The sequence below is a fragment of the Lacerta agilis genome, chromosome 1, assembly GCF_009819535.1.
Source record: "Lacerta agilis isolate rLacAgi1 chromosome 1, rLacAgi1.pri, whole genome shotgun sequence".
NCBI lineage: Eukaryota > Metazoa > Chordata > Lepidosauria > Squamata > Lacertidae > Lacerta > Lacerta agilis.
This window is the reverse complement of record NC_046312.1, coordinates 89446625-89467208: the sequence shown is the minus strand read 5'-3', so window position 1 is coordinate 89467208 and position 20584 is coordinate 89446625. Positions and strand designations below refer to the sequence as shown.

General features: G+C 40.4%; 1 protein-coding gene across 9 annotated transcripts in view; it reads left to right on the top strand.

Moving 5' to 3' along the window:
• Positions 1-20584, top strand: part of SEMA5B (semaphorin 5B) — a 333647-nt gene that overhangs the window by 85533 nt on the left and 227530 nt on the right. For 7 of the 9 annotated variants that reach the window (XM_033162647.1, XM_033162615.1, XM_033162594.1 and 4 more), the window contains one exon: positions 17051-17111. The exons of 1 other annotated variant lie outside the window; for it this stretch is intronic. The gene's annotated coding sequence lies outside the window, so the exon portion shown is untranslated. Of the gene's footprint in view, positions 1-14958; positions 14978-17050; positions 17112-20584 lie in introns of those variants that run through there. One more of the 9 variants, XM_033162623.1, reaches the window with a different exon arrangement.

Below are 20584 nucleotides of genomic sequence, written 5' to 3'. Positions count from 1 at the left end.
ATGCTTAAACAAATAAAGAGAAAAATAAGACTGAAAATGAAGCAGTCTGGTTAATATTTCACTTAAAATATAGGCTTTTCACCATTTCTTGTTGATGAATAAAATTGAGACTGTGATGGGCTTGGGCAAACAAGGAGCTTCAGTTTTATTATTGCTTTAACCAGAATAGACTGCCTGCAATTCTCTGAAGAAGAATATAATTGTTGCAGGGATAATGTTCCACAGGGGGACAGAAGGAGGAAGATCCCTAAAGGTTGCTAAATCTGCCTCTTTTGTGTCTGACTTTGATGCATGACTTTCCTTTTCTCCTCTCTCTCTCAATCTCTTGCCCTTTTCCTTGGGAACTTCAGTATTTGCCTTGGAACTGCCTGTGACTCCTTCCGTCTGAATGCCAGTCTCTTTGCTGTGTCTTTCCAGCACCTTCAAGTTCTCTCCTTCATTTTTACAGCAACCTTCTCCAACCTACCTCTTTCTGTATGTTTTGTGTCGGGATGATGGGAACTATAGTCCAGCAACATTTGAGGACATAAAGTTAGGGTACAACACTCTGGCCATCTCTCATGTGACCACCTTCCCCTTTCCATTCTCAAACCTGACCATATTTGACCATGGTGTGGAAAGGAAAGGGAAAAGCAAGTCCTCTCCTACAAAGCCAAAATATCAGTACAAGGCTTCTATTGCAGGCTAGCTGGAGCCTTGAACATAAGTGACAACTCCTGCCAGGGGCTAGGATGCACTTTTGATGAAAGTTTTCCCCATGTCTAGTTGGTATTAAGAGTAATATAAGTAAAATGTGGCTACAATGCAGGAAAACTTGTTACAGTCAAACCTCGGTTCTTGAATGGCTACGTTTCCGAATGTTTTGGCTCTCGAACACAAAAAAAAACCAGACGTAAATGCTCTGGTTTTCAAATGTTTTCTGGAACCCAGACGTCTGACATGGCTTCCTTTTTGAGTTTCCCTATTGAATTGAGGTTTCCGATTTCAGTTTTCGGTTTTTGAATGTTTCAGAAGTCGAACAGTCTTCCGGAATGGGTTACGTTTGAAAACCGAGGTTCCACTGTACTGAAAATTAGAATTGAGCAAATGGCAGTTGACCAAAACCTGCGGACAAGTAAACCAAAATCAGATTATCTTATCCTTGCCTAATTAAGCAATTCCAGCTGCATATATCTTGAACAGGGATACACCTGGATTTCCTGGTAGGACTGGCAGAGACCCCTGTTAGAAATCTTGGAGAGCCATTGCCAATCAGTGTCAGCAATTGTCTGATTCAGTATAAGGCAGCTTTCTACGTTCCTGAGTGAAAGTCTCGTGCCTGCGTTCTGTGCACATTAGTGAACGTATAGTAGTGTATATTTTGCTCTAAGGGTGCTGTGAAAGGTTAAGAATCTTGTCTCTCTTCAGCAGTTGAAAGCAGAAGAGGAAGAGCTGTAAGAGAGACTCCTGGAACTACAACTGTGCTGTGGTTTCAGAGTTTTAGAGTAAAAGCACTTAATAGTTTTTTCAGGTTGATGTTTGAAAAGCTTGACACTCCCAACAGGGTGTATTTATGCAAAACATGGTTACATTGTGAGGTGTACAAAATTCCAGCTGGTGGGTTAATTCATTTTGTAAGGATTTACTGAATACCTTCCCAGAATTTTTTTGATGACAGCTGCTTTGATTGGTTTCACAAAGTATGTGTGGCTGTCTTAATGATGACTGTACTTATGATACACATTTTAAGTGCAGTAAGGCTTCCTTTTGAAAGTCAACAAAAATATTTACTCTAGATTTCCTTTTTTGAATATAGGATGCATTCAGTACAGGATGACAGAATCATAGTGATGGGTGAACTGCCTTCTTTTCTATGTGGAAACAGGTAATAGAATTGGAAGGGACCCTGAGGCTCATCTAGTCTTACACCCCGCAGTGCTGGAATATACAGCTGTCCTTTTATGGGGATCAAACCTACAATCTTGGCGTTATCAGCACCATGCTCTATCCAACTGGAAAAGAGCCCCTTTAGGTGCATTTCTCTAGTTGTGTTTGTACTTTGAGCCGTACAAGAATATCACTTGATATTGCACCCAATTGTTATGCGCTTGGCAGAATCACTGTTAAACTGTTTTTATTGATGATGTCAAATATTTATTGTACTGTAAACTGCTTAGAGATTTTCTTACGTTTCCTTTTAAAAAATACATATTTTGAAGCATGTAATTATGATTTTGGGCAACATTGTTACAGAATACTGTTTTTATTATGTGAAAGTTTTATGGAACAAGAGAAAATATTTTATTTTTAGCAGTCTTGTATTAAAGATACAGACATTTTCCCAACCTTCTTAGTTCTACACAACTTTGGATACACAGACTAGCTGCCTCTCCTGCCCCCAATTTTGTATTTCAGAGGTTCCCAAACTGTGATGCATAGACCAGAAGTGGTTCGTGAACTTCATACAAGAGGTCCACAGCCTGTCTGCTTTGATTATTCATATTGATTTTTAATTGTATCTTTGTTGCTCCTTTTATTTCTTAAATAGCATTTCACTGTATTAATATTTGAATTATATGGAATGCAAATTGTAGCAGACTACAAAAAATATAAGAAATAAAAGAAGCAATAAAAATACAATTAAAACCATACAGCTTCTGTAGTGCATTACAATTACTGCAATAGGCAGAAAAATCATTAAGGGGTCTGCCAAGACCATCAGCAATTTTCAAGTAGGCGTTGGGGAGGGGGAACTTTGGGAACCACAGTTGTATATGAATTTCACTTTCTCTTGAGTCCGTGTAAATTGAATAATTTCCCCTTTACTGATTTGGAGTGTGCTTTCAGGCCAAGTTCACTTTATGGGATGAATTTCATCCCAAGTGTACATTTAGCTGTTTTATTGTGTAAATATCAAAGCCACTGATGTTGCACAAGGGCAGATATGGACCAATAATTTTACTGACGTTAACAAAACCACGAGCAAAGCAAAACAGATTTATTCCTTTGTGGTATAATTATCCAGTTTATGTTGCTTCCTTCTTTTTAAATACAAGGAGTCTCGCAACACACACAATTAATGAGATTTCATGAGGATACAATTGGACTGCTGTGCCTGCCAAATATATGTATCTGAAGAAGTTAATGCATTCTTTTATTAGGATTGGAAAATACTGTTTTTTAAATATTAACTCTTTTGAGTAGACACCTGCAGGATTGCACTCTCAGATGTCACTTTACTGTGAGAGGAATACATCATGCAGTATGTTTCATTTAATCAAAATGAGCTCTGTAAAATAGGTATTCATTATTCTAATCTGATGGCTGCAGAAAGACTCAGGGGCAATGATATCAGTGTGTAGACAATGATAAACAAAGTTCAAAGCTTCAAATATAGTGAAAATGGCCTCTCACTATTTCGACACGGGAGCACCTGAGGCAATTTTCCTGAAACATTAATTCAATTAAAAACTAGGGAAATATAGGGAAATATTAAGCAAATATTCACCTCTTCACCTCTTGATTGCCACCATGTCCCCTGTTCAGAATTGAAGTACACCGTGATGGTCACCATGTATGACCCCATCTTGGACCAGTCTAGAACCAGTCTTGAATGCATGAGAAGAGCATATTGCCAAACATTGCTGCACACTTTTGGGCTAATGCCACCCATGCATTAAATGCAAAGAAGTTAGTTTGGCACCTCCATCAATACTGGGTCCACTTGGGCACTCTTTAACTGTCAGGTTTTATCTCTTTAAAAGGTGGGGAACATTCACATGACAAAGGCCCATCTGGTGGAACCATCTTATACGGCCCTCCCCTTGCTCCATTGGAGTTGTTTTGACAAACCAGATTACATTCATGAGTATATAAGTTGGGCACATGTTATAAACAAAAAGAAAACGTGTGAACAACATGAAGTAAAAAAGAAAAAACCCACAGGGTTCTACATTCAGTGTTATATTTAGAGTAGACCAACTGAAATTAATGGGTCTACCTTATGGCTTAGTTGGATATCACCCTCATTGATTTGCAAATTTCTAAATTAAAATTCACACTCGCATAGTGTCAGCATTGTCAGTGCCTACTCTGTTGCAACATACCATTTAGCTGCTGCAGTCAACCACCATTTCCTACCAGCAGTCTCATTTCCAGTACAGTGGTACTTCAGTTTAAGAACAGTCCTGTTTAAGAATGATTCGGTTTACGAACTCCGCAAAACCGGGAGTAGTGTCCCGGTTTGCAAACTTTACCTCGGTCTAAGAATGGAATCCAAATGGTGGAAGGGCACCGGCAGCAGGAGGCCTCATTAGGGAAAGTGTGCCTCGGTTTAAGAACAGTTTCGGTTTAAGAATGGACTTCCGGAACAGAGTAAGTTTGTAAACCGAGGTACCAACCAATGTATTTCTTTTTAGGAAGTGCCAGGAGTCTTTTTTGTTCAGATACAATCAACCTGTCTGCTGCAAAGTGCTGGAGGAAAGAGAAGCCGTTTTCTAAAAGTGCTTCCTTCTTTGACACCTCTTATCTTGTTGGCCACTGGAAGATCCTTCATCCACACTGGCCCATTTAAGTCCCTGAACCATGGTTTTGCATTACATGAATGACCAAATATGAGCTGAAAAGGACAAATTGTGGCTAGCTCAGGTTATGGTTTGAACAAGGTAGAATTATACAAGCTAGGAATATAAACTATGCTTTAAACAGTAATTTAACCCACAGCTTGCCCTCCTTGTTAACTGAGTTAATGAAAAATGAGATGCAGACACTTCTCAACTTCTCTTCAGGGTGGGGGGAGGGGAGCACATCGGCCCAAGATTCCTATCACACAGTACTAAACTATGGTTAAGTGATAGGCTGGAAATGGGTCATTATTTTGGACTCCAATATTTTTAAAACGAATGATGTTTAGCTGTGCTGAAGGATAGCGACTGGAATTGTATCATATGGGTGGCTCCCTGGGTTGGTCAGTCAATATGCTTCTCATGTTAGAACATCAGCAGCATTTCTCTATCAGACTTGTTTAACTTAATGCCATGTCTCTTGAGCATTGTAAGGGTTAGAAAGGATGTGTCTTAGGAGCTGTTAAGATTAGAACTAGGGACTTTTTGCTTTTGCTCAGCTCCTGTGTGGTGAGCTATTTGAACTTGGAGTGTCTTCTTAGCAGGGAGCTTTGCACCACTTCTGCCAACTCAAGCTGGCTGGCATTGTTGTGTCCTGACAGGAAGGGCTATGTAAAATTGGCTTGTTGGCAATTACACCTCCTGGTTCTGATAGATTTCTGTGTATTCCTTGGCTCTTGGCTCACTTCTAATAACTGTGTATTGCTCACAGTATTTTTACAGTATCACAAGGTGTGTTATTTCATTTTTTAATCATTCTGGATGTAGAAAGGCAAATCTACATGACTTCTCTGACTTGAGAACACGTTAGGAATGATAAAAAAAATATTCATTGGCAAAACCAGGAACAAACTCAAAGGTTTCTGCTGCCCATCTTCTGGAAAGAGATTAGCCTTTCTTAGAGCATCAAGATTTCTTAGAGCATAAGTATCATTTGAAAGATCACAGATCTAAAGATGTGGCTATGGATATGTAACTCTGATGTAGAGATATCAATAAGAGAATGAAAGAAAAGGATTTGACCTGAAATAACATGAAAGAGTAGTTTTCACTTTCAGCTCTACTGATGTCAAAGCAAAGTAGCTCTGTCTTCCTCATATTTTCTCCAGGGATCCGAATTTTCATCCTAAACTTCTAAATTACTCCAGCAGCTGTTTGGAAATTGTTTTCTATTCTAGCTGTCAGTCATTCCTGTACTCATCTTGATTATATTCTGTTCAGGCATCTGAGAATACTGCATAATCTTTCTTGATGGTACCCAGAGAAAACAATGTAAGCAGGGGTGTATTTGGTAGTCTGACGGGTACTCTGACGGGCATTTTGGCTGGAGACACCAATCTGGCTAAAGACATGCATCATGCAGGAATTACTTTTATTTTCAGGCTACTTCCAAGCGACAAACCTCTCTTGGGGGGGATATGCACAGTATGTTCATCTTCCAGGGCACATCCCCATCCCTCATTAGCATTAAAAATGTTAGTCTTCCATGAGCCGAAAGGAAAATGCCTCTCAGCCACAGAAAACTCACTTGCTCCACAATGGAGTTCTCTGTATGATTCAGTCCTTTTTACAAAGGAGTGGGATTCCAAATAACTGAGCTCAAGGGAAGTGAAATTTGCTAGGACAAAGGCTGCTATTTGTGGATTGTTTAGCTCATGTTTATAAAGTCCCTCTCATAGTAACTGACCCACGGCTGATGTTTTGTTGCAACAGTAGAGAAACCTTAGGTGCTCCCGATGGCGGCAAAAGTTCTTCGGATATGGTCTGATTTTACTTTTATTATTTTATGGCACTGGAATGAGTAGTTATGAGGCAGAACCTCTATTTTGCACAGCTGCCTCTCCTTCATGGGGTTTCTAGTTGTGTCCCATTTTTCTATAATGCATTTTTTCTCTTTTGCTGCTTGACATTTGAGAATAAATATTTCACATTTTGCAGAAATCTGAATGCTGCAATCAGAATAAAGCACGCGAATCCCAAACAGCTTGTGGCAAAATGCTTGTATTATTAATTGAAGGTGCAAAAGGAAGTCTGTTTTCAAGAGATGACAGAACTCCTCTCTTCCCAAACTATTCTTCCATCTAATTGAATCAACTTTATCTTGTAAGTTGGACAAACTTGGATCGCTTTAGGAAAGGAAATGAAAAAGCTTGGGCTCCAGGGAGGAGGGTTTCTTGTAATTCTTGATTTAGTGTTGCAGTGCATTTAAACTCTATTGCAGATTAATCTAACCAATAGAATCTGAAGCCAGACAACTGTCCCTGCAGAATTCTGGCTTGGAGTCCTGAAAGGTAAACCTATCAAGAGCACAAAATGTAGGTCCAGTGCTGCAAATCCTCAGTCTTGTCTAAATAGTCCCACTGAAATTGTCAGAGAATTCCTCACACTTCAAACCTTCTTGGCTTTCATTTTCTTTCTCCTCCACAACTTTGTGTGTGTGAAATATCATCCCCCCCCCTTTCCTTTGAATAGCAAGCTTTAGCTTTGCTCAGCATAAAGTACGGGCCCTTCTTGATGGTTATCCAAATACACTAATATCTTTATTGAGAGGGATACGTTTTGCCTGTCAAGTTCAGTTTATTATTATTACTATCTCTGACTTATGAGTTGACATCTTGGGGAAAACATGGTGCAAAGCAGAGTTTCTAAAACTTATGGCAGCTGAGCTACACTCTCCCATCCTGGAGTTAAAATTGGTCTTTGTATGAAGCATCTAAGTCACACCTTGTGTGTGTGTTATAAGGAAGGCATAGATGCCTGCTGTTCTACTGGACTTGGTAAGCCTGTGAACTGGGATTTTGGTTCTTTATCTTAGTGCCGCATCTCTTATGAGCATAATAATTATTTTGCTCACCATGTAGCACCATGGATAGCCTTAGTCCTCTTTGAAGACATAATACATGTATCTACCCCCACTCCCTTATTATTCAAAGCAGGCAGTGAATGACTAAAGCTGCTCCACAGTTATACATTTCCACTTATATATACAGAACTGCTGGGGCCTGGATAGATCTGATATTTGGTCTCATGGTAGTTTAGTGGAAGTGTAACTGGTTTGCATGCAATGGTCCTTGGTTCAGCCCCTGGCATCTCCAAGTAGGTCTGGGAGAGACATCTTTCTGAAAGCTTGGAGAGCTTCTGCCTGTCAGTGTAGACAATACTGAGTGTTCTGCCTTGGTATAAGGCACCTTCTTATGTTGCCTGGTATTTCTACAGGATGTTTCATACATTATATGGCTGCCAATATGAATCTGACTACTAGTATACACTAAACAGAAAGTTGTAGCCAGTCCTGATTCCTTAATGAGTGCAACTGTATGGTACACTATGGGACGTGGGTGGCGTTGTGGTCTAAACCACAGAGCCTAGGGCTTGCTGATCAGAAGGTCGGTGGTTGAATCCCTGCAACAGGGTGAGCTCCCGTTGCTCGGTGCCTGCTTCTGCCAGCCTAGCAGTTCAAAAGCATGTCAAGGGAATTTCCCGCAAAAAAAAGGGAAAGGTTGACAGTTATGGTCAAAGTGCAAGTAGATAAATAGGAACTGCTCTGGCGGGAAGGTAAACAGCGTTTCTGTGCGCTGTTCTGGTTTGCCAGAAGCGGCTTAGTCATGCTGGCCACATGACCTGGAAGCTGTACGCTGGCTCCCTCGGCCAGAAAAGCAAGATGAGCGTCTGCAACTGGACCTAACGGTCAGGGGTCCCTTTACCTTTACCTTTTATATGGTACACAAGATTGAAAACATGTTTTTGTGCTTGCTCTTTTTGAATCCACACTTTAATGTTACTAAATGTACAACACAAGATATAATTCTTGAAGTGACTCGTTTTCTTTTGACTCCTATTGTTTTCATGCAAGCACAAGGAGAACAATTTGCCATGTAGGTTATTTTGTATTGACCCCTATTCTCACTTTCAGAACTACCTTGAAGTATTTTTTTTAAAAAAGCCTAACAAACATTCATCCTTAGTAATGAATTACCATATGGATACATCTTGTAAAGAGATTATCTCCATTCATTCTTCTTATAAAGTTCTCAGAAGGGAAAGCATTGTCCCAATGCACAGAAGCAATTTTTCTTTTCAATGGATCCTGTGACTCAAATCTAAAAACCTCTGCTCTCTGAGGAATGCTTTCCAAATGTTTACTTACTTCTTGATTCCTGATAGACGGTTTTTGTTTTTTTTATAAAATCAGGTGAGCTGCTGCTTCTGAAAGTTATATGGCTTTATATTGTTTGAAAGATGGGTAGCACTGATTAACCTAAGAGCCTGCATTTTCTCTGCAGGATTAATATTGTTCCACCTTTTCTTTTTCAGTTTTTCAGCCCTACCAATAGGCAAAGTAAGACAGCTACATGAGGTGACATATGCTAGGTGGGCATGTGCCGGGGTAGAAAGTGGTGTGTCATTCCACGTCATGTCACCCACTGTCTCAGATTCTGATGAGACTTGGTGTACACCCTTCCCTTATGGTTGAAAGAAATTCCCTTAAACTTTTCCCCTCTATCTCAAATGGTTTTAATTTAATAGCATTTCAAAGTTTCGTGAAATCTATGTTTTCTGTCCCTCTTGAGATCCTCGGCCTTGTGTGCATTTTATTTTTCCCCTCAATAACCAATGATCAGATCTCTTTGAAATTTTACACAGAGCTCAATAACATGATGAGGATTTCAGGAAAAATATACACCAGCACTCAAAATATTTTATAAATGCCTAAAAAATGTTTAAATGTACTTTTTTGGTGGAAAACCTAGGTTTAGAAAACCTCCATTTTCAGCGTGAGGGCATGGTGAAATCAAAAGGTTTTGATGATGAAGATTATTGCAAATACGTGATCTTTCTTGACAAAGAATGAAATTTATGGGTTTTTTTATTTCTTGTAACAAAAATTTTAGGTTTTTTGCACATTGTGGGGAAAAAATGGCTACTGGGTACAACTTTCCTACAATCCATTGCTGCAATAGAAAAAAATAATGAAACAAAGTTGTTCATCATAAAAATTAACATAATATTGGATATTGTAAGTTTTCCCCAAAACATTGACTCTGCATATACACCAATGTGCATCTCTCCCTTCATACTATTCATAGATGCTAAGGAAGACACCCGTGTGTAGTTGCAGCAACCATGACTGTACACAAAGCACAAAGCAGCTCTAAGCTCTGATATTGGGCAAAGTAAGACATAATATCTAAGTGGGTTGAATGGAGCGTGGTCCTGCCTCCCCCCCCCCCAAAGAAAGCAAACGTGTTGGCTGTGAATTGATTCAAGGATTGGGGGTTTTAGGCAAGACTGCTGGCAAGATGCAACCATGACCACCAAGCACCTTGGCATCTGAACTACTATTAATGCAACTGTTGATCATTCTACATTCTAAAATACGCCCTTGCTTAGCTTTTTGAGTAGATTAACCAGCTAGCTGACTGGTTGCTAGTTTCTCCAAGGAGGAGTTGGGCAACCAGGTTATTGGAATTACAGTGAATGCCCATGGAAGGTATTGATTTGGAAAGATGAAGGTTGTCCCTTTTATGACAGAAAAAGCGTATTGGGGTGATATTTGTAGCGATTGGATCTGATGGAGGAGCAAGCCCTCTCCCCATTTCAGCTCTGCCCTAGGCACAAATAAAAGAACCTGGTTTATGAGCGTGAGGTAAAATAAATCTTACCAAAAACTTAACTAGTGACTGGGGTGAGTTTTCTGATCAGTCGCAGCATTTATTGTCTTCTGTGATGTTTTTATTGTGCCCTTGCTTCTAATTGGATGTGGGGGGATTGGTTTTACACAGCATCCTCTTGCATAACTTGGCTACATGCCGCATAGCCTCCCTTGTGAAACCGTGTTCCTCAAAAATGGCCAAAAAAAAAATTCTTATCAGTTGTGTTTCACATAAATAGAAGAATTGTTTTGGTTGTGGGGTTCCCTTTCATCACTCTTTTGCACAGATTAGCCATGTTTAGTAGTATGAAATCGTCACTTAATCAGTTCATCAGGGAGTTAGCTACTGCAGAAGTGACAGAATCAACGTGGAACTGTTTGACAGGGGGAAGGTTCCTAATAAGAGAAGAAGGTGGGGGGTAAAGGAGTTCTCTGACACTTATATTTTGAAATATAACTAAGCGTGATTTATCTCCCTTTGCCAGCGTCTGCTACCAATGTTCAATTTACATTAATAGCTGTGGAAATGACAGTTTTTACTGTCGTATGCATTGGCTTGTTATTAAGGCTATGCCTGATTTGACAGGACAATTTTTCTATTATTGTTATTACTCATAATACACACACACGCACGCACACATTTTACAGATCAACTGCCTCATCTGATCACCTTTGGCATGTCAGACTAGTTAATTTACGCATAATCATATTTTGGGTTTTAATTCTCACAACATCAAACACCCGCAAGGAGAAACAAATTAACACTTAACCAAGGATGCATTTAAGAAAAGGCAAAGCAAGCGAGAAAAAGAGAGAGATAGAAATTATCATTTTAGAACTGGGTGTCTGCTTGCATTCCTATTTTTGTGGATGAGTTATTTATTTATTTCAGAGCTACTGGCAGATTGTCTTTGCTCTCCAAATAAGTTTGCCTCGGTGGTATTTTTATTGTTCCCGTAATTGAGTGTGCTGAAGAAAAGGGCTCTCCCCAAGTTTACCACATCCGTTCGAGCCAACTATAACACGAGTGTGATTTATGGGAAGACAACAACCTTGGATCTCGTTCAATCACATCATCAGTTTTAAGCTGACTGCCTAATAAGTAGCAGGCTTTTTCCTCCCACCCCCCTTCACCCCCCTGGCTCCGTTATATGACTTTGTCTCCAGATGGTTTGGCATGTTACCCAGCACGACGACAATATTTTTTCCATTTCTCATCACTTTTGTTGCAAAAGTGTCTTTCTTGCTTTGTGTAAAAGTGTTACAAAGAAAGGGGTTTTGGGAGCCAAGACCTGTCTTTGGGCTTTCACTGGTATCTAAGGAACCGTCTCAGATACGTGGACTAGAAAGCAAGGCCTTGTGTCAACTTATGTTTTATGCAAAGATGCCCATCCAATTCATGAAAAGTGCCGTAGAGTTCATAAGGAAGGTGACTTAGCTCCCAGTGTTAAAATGGGACATTACTGCTTTGGTGGGGAGGGGGAGGGGAAATAACACCGACTCATTTGCATATTTATTTATCTTTGTGATTTTTCTCCTACCACATAGCTTCAAAGAGGTGACTAAAAAGCCATAAAAGGAAATTCAAAAGATCAAATAATATATACAACTCATTAGAAAAGCATCTATAACAATTGATGGCACAAAAGCAGCAAAACAGATCCAATAATGTTTTGGTGGCGCCTGAGAAAAATCAATAGTTTTTCCAGATGCTTGCCAGTATTTGCTGGTTTTTACCAGTTGCTTAAATATTAATACAACATGGCCTATCAAACCTTTCTGGTTGAAGGCACATGTCAGAAAGTTTTTCCTGATGTTTAGTCAGAATCTCCTTTCTTGTAACTTGAAGCCATTGGTTTGGGTCCTAGCCTCTGGAGTAGGAGAAAAGAAGCTTGCTCAATCTTCCATGTTTTAGATATTTCCTCTTTTCCAGGCTAAACATACTCAATTCCCTTGAGCGTTCCTCATAAGGCTTGGTTTCCAGACCCTTGATCATCTTGGTTGTCCTCTTCTGCACACATTCCAGCTTGTCGATATCCTCCTTAAAATGTGGTGTCCAGAACTGGACACAGGACTCAGGTGTGGTGTCACCAAGGCAAAATAGGGTGGTACTATTCCTTCCCTTGATCTGGACTCTACACTTCTGTTGATGCAGCCTAAAATAGCATTAGCTTTTTTGCAGCTGCATCACACTGTTGGCTGATGTTAAACTTGTGGTCTACTAAGACCCCTGGATCTTTTTCATATATACTATTGGCAAGCCAGGTGCCCCCCATCTTATATTTGTGCACCTGGTTATTCTTGCCTAGGTGCAGAACATTACATTAGTCCCTATATCATTTTGGGAGTTTGGGCCCAGTTTTCCAACCTGTTAAAGTCATCTTGAATCACGATTCTGTCTTTGATGACATTGGCCACCCTTCTCAGTTTGGTGTCATCTGCAAATTTGAAGAGCATCCCCTCAATACCTTCATCTAAGTCATTTATAAAGATGTTGAACAACTGCTGGCCCAGGTCAGAACTCTGTGGTACCCCATGTGTCACTTTTTCCAGAATGATGAGGAACTGTTAGTGAGCATTCTCACTGGTTCTCACTGGCATTCTCAGCTGGTTCAGTCAACCAGCTACAAATCCACCTAAGTGACCTTGTCCAGCCCACATTTTACTAGCTTCTCTGCAAGAATATATTGGGGGACTTGGTCAAAAGCCTTACTGAAATCAAGATACACTATGTGCAAGGATTCTGCTGATCCACCAAGCTTGTAGCTCTATGAAGAAAAGAAGCACCCATGAATGTATGGCTGCAAAACATACCCATTAGGGAGAGTGCTCTAACCAGAGCTGTGTTGCCAAAATAGTCATGGTCTTTCTCTGCACAAGTGTTCTCTTTGAGATGGACATCAAAACCAGACATATAAAACCACTCTGAATTGTGCTTTTTCTTGAAAGCAGTGCACCTTTTTGTTTCTGAGGCCCTTAGTTTGCTTTAGGGGTGGGCAGAGATCATGATTGAGATTTTCAGAGCCATATGTTGCCATAGTTTTCTTTTACTTGTTTGTTGCTTGAAGCTTCTCCTTTTCTCTAACCAGAAAACAGAAAGTCACCGAGCCAGATGATGTTCTTGAATTCAGTGGCACTTCACGATTATTCAGTATTCAAATAGTAACAGTGAGAAGCTGTGCGTGGGGTAAGGGATTATTCTACTTTAGTAGGAGTGTTACAATCTGTTACTTTAGTTCATTGCTGTTCGCTTAAATGTTGTGTCCCAAACCAATTAATGCTAAAGCACTGAATAATTTCAGTGAATTCATCCCTTGTTTCTTTCTCATCCTCTACTTATCCTTTTCCTATCTGGTATGTCTTTTGATGTTTCAAGCCAGAAACTGTCACATTTAAGTAAAATAATTTACTTAGTTGGCATAGTACTAGGAGCAGTAGGAGTAGGATGTATGACTGTTGGGGAATTTCCATATTATAAATGTTTAATAATAATACATCAGAGTCTCAGTGTCTCTTGTCTGTCTGTCTTCTATAGCTGTTAGTTTGTAGAGCTTTCAAAAGAAAAGACCCAGAACCTATGGAAGGCTCTGGTGCACATGTGTGTTTCAACTGGGGCTTTCAGCACCTACCTGCAACACTTTGTGTATCACCTGACACACTGAGCTACATTTCTCAAAGGTGCTGCTTGGCTGTAATCCAAGTATTGCTGTTTGACTGAGCTACTCATGGGTCCATGGGCCAATTAATTCCACCAGGCCTTAAGCAGAGGAGGAAAATTTGTGGTCTCCAGATATTCTGGACTTCATCTCTCATCTATCCCAGGCAAGGATGGCAGGAGTTACACTTATGTGATATCTGGAGGGCCACAAGTAAACAATATATGAGGGTCACCTTGTAGACTATTTTATGAGCAACTACTCTTATTGTGAGAAGTTCCTGCCAGAGTAAGCTTCTGCCCTCTTTTCATGCACATTTGGAATGTGACCTCATGTTCATCTTGGATTCCTCTACCTGCTTCTTCCAGACTTCTTGAACTTTGATGATTGCTTTTGGAACTTGACTTTCTGCCTGCCTTGGATTATGCTATGTTCCTCTGGCTGCTGTGACATGGGCTAACCCGGTGCAGAGGAGGACCTTCAGTAATCCCAGCTTTCCTGAAGACACCCTAGAAAAATGCTGAAAGTGGGCATGTTGTTGTTGGTTGCTGTTAGCATCTGTGTGCCTCGAGAGTCGATGGACCTGCTGTGGCTCCAGAGTCTGATTACTCATACTGCTGCCTCCCACATTGTTTTTGCTGAGTTAGCAGCACCAAAGGGATGTCTCTGGCGCCCAAGCCTGAGGTGTGTATATGGAGGCCCTGAGCTGCCCAGAGGACAAGACCTCCCCTCTTGGCCTCATTGATATGATCCAAAGTAAAGCAGAAGAATGCATTTGGCAGTGGCTTGGCTGCAGGAGTTGCTGGAAGGAGGTGTATGGTTCCAAAATTAAAAGTAGGTTGTATGTTGCAGACTCTCGTTGAAAGGTAGACATTGACTCTGCAAAGACTGAAGGCTCCAGGATTTATTAATGACTTGTATTCCATGCAGGGCTATGTTTGAAAACTGATGTGAAGCTTAAACTGCTGCAGAAAGGAACAAGAAAATTTGGGGGGGGGGGGAGAAGAACGGTCCACAAAAGTAATGCTCATTAACAGACACATTTTTGCTGTCAAGCATAATTCAAAGTGATTAAAGTTCAAATTGCCTGTGTACGAAGTGGGCCTTCTCCCTGCTTTTGGGGATCTGTGGATGGAGGAGTTGCCCAAGATACTTTTTGCTACCCTAATTCTGCATTTCCCCCCCTCAGGAAGCTTACATACGCCCATATCTAGGTGCTACTAGACATCAGCTAAGACATTTTATTTAAATTGCCCTTTGGACAATGATGAATCCTACTCTGTTTCATCTGCTTTGTATGTGAATTGTTTTAACTGCAAGTTTGCTTTGTTCACATTGTACAGTTCTATTGATGTGAGCACCTTGTGGTAGGTAAACTGCCTGAGAGATCAAGCACAATTATAGACACACAGAAAATTACAGCAGCTTCTCTGCACTTCAGGCTTGTATCCATATCAAAGAGTCAGCAGAATCATGTGATGCTTAAAGTGCAGGTGGAAAATTTTACATTCTAAAAGTTCCCCTGTGTAAAGAAAACAAAACAAAACCTGCTCATAGAAAAACATCACACTGGAGACCAGCCTAGGGTAGAACCTTTCTTTTCCTAAAGCAAGCTTTCTGTGGGCAGGCAATTTTTGGTGTGGAGCAACATTCAGATGTACTGTCCCACCCCACACCCCCCAACCTGGATCCAAGTACAATCTCATTTGAAAAATTGGAGGCCCTTGGTAAACTGAGCTGCAATGCAGGCTGTGCTTGCTCCTTGAATGGTCATCAGAGAGTTCCACATTTTTCTCAGATTTGTTTATTCCTTAAGATTATTTGCCAAGTGCTTTGAATCACCGTTGAGAACGCGATGAAATTCTAAATGAGCTGTGTTTGGTTGAGTTGGATACAATACAAAGGTCACATATGTTTCTGTTTCCTGTGTGGAGGAAGATAACTCTCTAAGAATTAGATGTTGAGAATGAATGTGCATGTTAACTAATTTGTATTTTTCTGAAGAACAAACCACGGCATGTAACCACAGCTTGATGTGTGCTAGAAACTTTCCAGCAAGTAACATGTTGGCCAAAAGCTAGAACAGCAAGCTTCCAAATGAATTGAGCTTACAGTATTTCTTATGGTCTGTTCTGCACAGTCCTTCAGATAAGAATCCCAGAACTCACATTTTATTTGGGCTGGGGGAGCCAGTGGCCTCTATATGATGTTGGCCTCTCAACTCCCTTTAGCCCCAGCCAACAATGGCCATAAAATGGGGATGGTTGGAGATGTAACTGCCCCGCAACATCTGGAAGGCCACAGGGTCCCCACCTTTGATTTATATGTTCAAACAACAGTTTGCAGTGTGTGATATAAAGACTCTTGCATCCTAGGAAATTTAGTATGTAGGATTGTGGATTTTATAGTTCCATACAGGAACACAGTGACCCAAGGTCTGCAAGAGTTCTTATAGGCAGGGATCATTATTTCATGGTAACATATCTCTGTTGAACCCTTAGAGAGGAGAAGGAAGAACATAGACACAGTGATAGAGGAAGTTCTACTGTGTTTTCCCTAGTCTGTGAAATTGCCTAGTGTTGGATGTGTCTGAAGTCAAAGCAAAATTAATGCAGGATTGGAAATGAGTGTCTGGAAATACTTTACTGGAGAAAGGGAAACTTCCTAGAAACTCACAGATAACTGCCTTTTATTGTGTAGGTGATATATAAATCCCCCCTGTTTACCAGGAACCTATTTTCCAATACTTGTCTCTGGTACAAAAGAAATTTGCTCCCATTTTGCTTTTGAGGGTTTTTTTTTGGGGGGGTGCCTTATTAAAAACATATTGTTCTGTGCATTTTTGCAGTAGAGTTGTCATTTTCCCATGTTCCAGCTTCATCTGCTCTGAGGTTAAACTTGTGCGTCAAAGGTGGAGACATCTTGGCTGTAGACGGTTTGGCATGCTTCAGAGCCAAGACAGCATGCAACACACCATCAGGAAGTGACAGTTGATTGAAGAATGGCTAAGCTTTCAGAATAGAATTGTGTCTCTGTTTCCATTTGCTAAATGTTGGAGGAGAATGACATAACATCCATTACATTTTTACTCTGTTCTGCTATTTTTAGCATTCTTTATTTTCGTTGTGCTTTTCTTGCAGGTTGCAACAGGATTACAAGAGAGCACGGACCTCGAAATGACATGCTAGTGATGCAAAGGCAGTGAGTATTTTGAGAAAACCAGTTTTCTATTTTTAAAACTGTAATGACACCCTTTCTAGATTTGACTTTTGTTTCCAAATCCTTTGACTTAGGCTCTGTCTAGATGGTAGTTTCTTCCACAGATGGTTTGCTGTTACAGCAAGAAACCTGAAGCAGTGGAGAAGAACCCAAATAAGAGCATCTCATTCATGGGGGATGGCTGTGGGGTGGGGGAGAGTAAAATTTGTGCTTTTGTTCTGTGTCTTTCATTATTATTATTATTACATTAATTTTTAAAATAGCTTTATTTAATTTCAAACTTATAAAATACAATCATATCAAATCAACCAATAGAAACAAACAACAAAAAACAAAAAGCATATAATCTAGACAAAATAATCCACAAAAATTAATATATGAAAAAACAAAGCATACACAAAAAAGCAAAGAATTAGAAATAACAATTAAAAATTGGCTTCCAATTGTCTGTATATCGCTTCCCTTAGTAATAAAACAAAACTTGCTATACCTCATACAATAATTGAAAAATAAATAACTAATTAAATAGCTCACATTTTGATATAAATCTCCCCACATATATCTCACTCTAAGTAAATCACCAAATCTGTTCTTATACCTTCTTTTTTCAGATAGTCTTCCACATATTTCCACTCAGCCTTAGATATTTGTTTTGATATATTTCTAATTGCTGCCGTCATCTTAGCCAAATTCAAGAATTCCACTAATTTAATCAACCATTCTTGAATTGTTGGTATTTTCTCCCCTTTCCAATTTTGGGCTATAAGTAACCTGGCTGCTGCGCACGCATACAAAAGAATATTTTTTTCTATCCTCCGGAATATTTTCAGGAGTTATACTCAATAAGAAGACCTCTGGTTTTTCCCCAAACGTACACTTAAGCATCTTTTAAATCTTTCATATATTTCACTCCAAAAACCAAAAATCTTTGAACATTTCCACCAGCAGTGAAAATAACTGCCTATTTTTTCATGGCACTTCCAACAATCCATCGATTGTGTCTTAGAATTTTTGCTATTTTCTCTGGGGTGGTTGTTGTTGTTCAGTTGTTCAGTCGTGTCCGACTCTTCGTGACCCCACGGACCAGAGCACGCCAGGCACGCCTATCCTTCACTGCCTCCCGTAATTTGGCCAAACTCATGAGGTTAAGTGCCATCTATACACTAATTTCATCATATTCTCCTTAATTCCAGTACAGGCTGTAAACCTCATATTAACTTTCCATAACTTATCCCATTGCGCTCTATAAATTGGTCTTCCTAAATCTTGGGCCCATTTTGTCATTACACATTTCACTTCCTCGTCTTTTAATTCCCATTCTAGTAGATATTTATAAATTTTCGCTGTGTACTGTGTCATTCATAAACACATCCTCCTAGGTTTGCTATTGTGCAATCTGGGAGTGATTAGCACAGAAATCTCTTTGGTTTCAATTTAGCTGTAGATGTCTCATATGCTTCATTGTAAGGGGCTGCCTGAAGCAGACAAGATCTCTTCTCTCTCTCCACCCCCACTGTCCTAATATTCCACATATAGAAGTTGCTTAGATTGGCTATTTTATCTGAGGACAGCAGGTTAGTTATGGGGCTGTAGATCAGGTTATGTTGTACATATAGCTGTATCCTCCCAAAGAAAGGAACACATGCCGTCTCTCAGCATTTGCCACCTGAAGCAGTTTCCTTATTGCTTAATTGTAGGGCTGGCCCTGTTTATTGTGTCTCACACCTTCCTACTTACTCTGTGCCACAATATTGCATACAATTAAAAAGCTCTGTTTGGAACCAGTGATAGGCAGTGGAATTTTTGGATGACCACATGATATCTACCAATAAAGGGCATAATCATGTGATCAATGTATCCAAATGACTAACTCTTCCCAAGGTTCATGCACAGTTATTAAATGGATGCTGAGGACCCAAATCATGGATTGTATGTGAACAGAGTATCAGACATGCTCTTTCTTTAGTGTCATCCCTTTTAAATCGGAACCAGTGAAGGCAGTGAAGGTCCTGTGTGAGTGTCTGGAGGCAGTTGGAGGATGGATGGTGGCTAACAAATTAAGGTTGAATCCTGACAAGACAGAAGTACTGTTTTGAGGGGACAGTGGGTGGGCAGGTGTGGAGGACTCCCTGGTCCTGAATGGGGTAACTGTGCCCCAGAAGGACCATGTGTGTGGCCTGGGAGTCATTTTGGACTCACAGCTGTCCATGGAGACGCAGGTGAGTTCTGTTTCCAGGGCAGCTGTCTACCAGCTCCAGCTCCAGACCCTATCTGCCCGTGGACTGTCTCTCCAGAGTGGTGCATGCACTAGTTATCTCCCACTTGGTGTACTGCAATGTGCTCTATGTAGGGCTACCTTTGAAGGTGACCAAGAAACTACAACTAATCCAGAATGCGGCAGCTAGACTGGTGACTGGGAGTGGCCGCCGAGACCATATAACACCGCTCCTGAAAGACCTAAATTGGCTCCCAGTATGTTTCCAAGCACAATTCAAAGTGTTGGTGCTGACCTTTAAAGCCCTAAATGGCCTCAGCCCAGTATACCTGAAGGAGCGTCTCCAGCCCCATCGTTCAGCCTGGACACTGAGATCTAGCTCCGAGGGTCCCTCACTGAGAGAAGTGAGATTACAGGGAACCAGACAGAGGGTCTTCTCCGTAGTGGCACCCGCCCTGTGAAATGCCCTCCCATCAGATGTCAAGGAAATACAGAACTACTTGACTTTTACAAAACCTCTGAAGGCAGCCCTGTTTAGGGAAGTTTTTAATGTTTGATGCATTTATCGTGGTTTTAATATTCTATTGGGAGCCACCCAGAGTGGCTGGGGGAGCCCAGCCAGATGGGTGGGGTATAAATAATACAAAAATATCATCATCATCATCATCTCATCTCTGACTCCACCCATTTCTCAGCTGCCTTCATTATTCTCTGTCTCTGACATTCCTCTCATTCCACCTGTTTTTTTCTGCTCACTCTTTCTTTGCTCTCTTTCCACATGTTATCAAGGCTGCAGAGCCTGAGGATTAGAACCAATGATATTCACCTCTCCTGGGTCTTTGACACCAGTGAACACCAGTGGCAACAATGGGATGTATTCCCACCCACCTGCCCAGGTTGTTTGTGATTTCAGAACAATTGAGTTGCAGCAAGATGCCTCACCACTACATTATAGAAATTGAGTAGGATTTAATTGATGCTGCCATTCATAGCAAGTGCCTCATTAAGTCAGGTAGGGTCAAGAATACTAACATGGCTGCTCAGTAATATCTTATGGACTGTCCTTGCAGTTTTATGTAATCCAAAGCTTAGAAGACTTTGATATTTGGTTTGGTTTTGAATGTAGATTGGGTTTCTCATTGGTTTGTTAAATTTTCATTGAATCTGACATCTTGAATTTGTTGTTACCTACCTTTGGCTTTTGCAGTGTAGGTGGGGCTATCCGTTTAGGTAACCAATT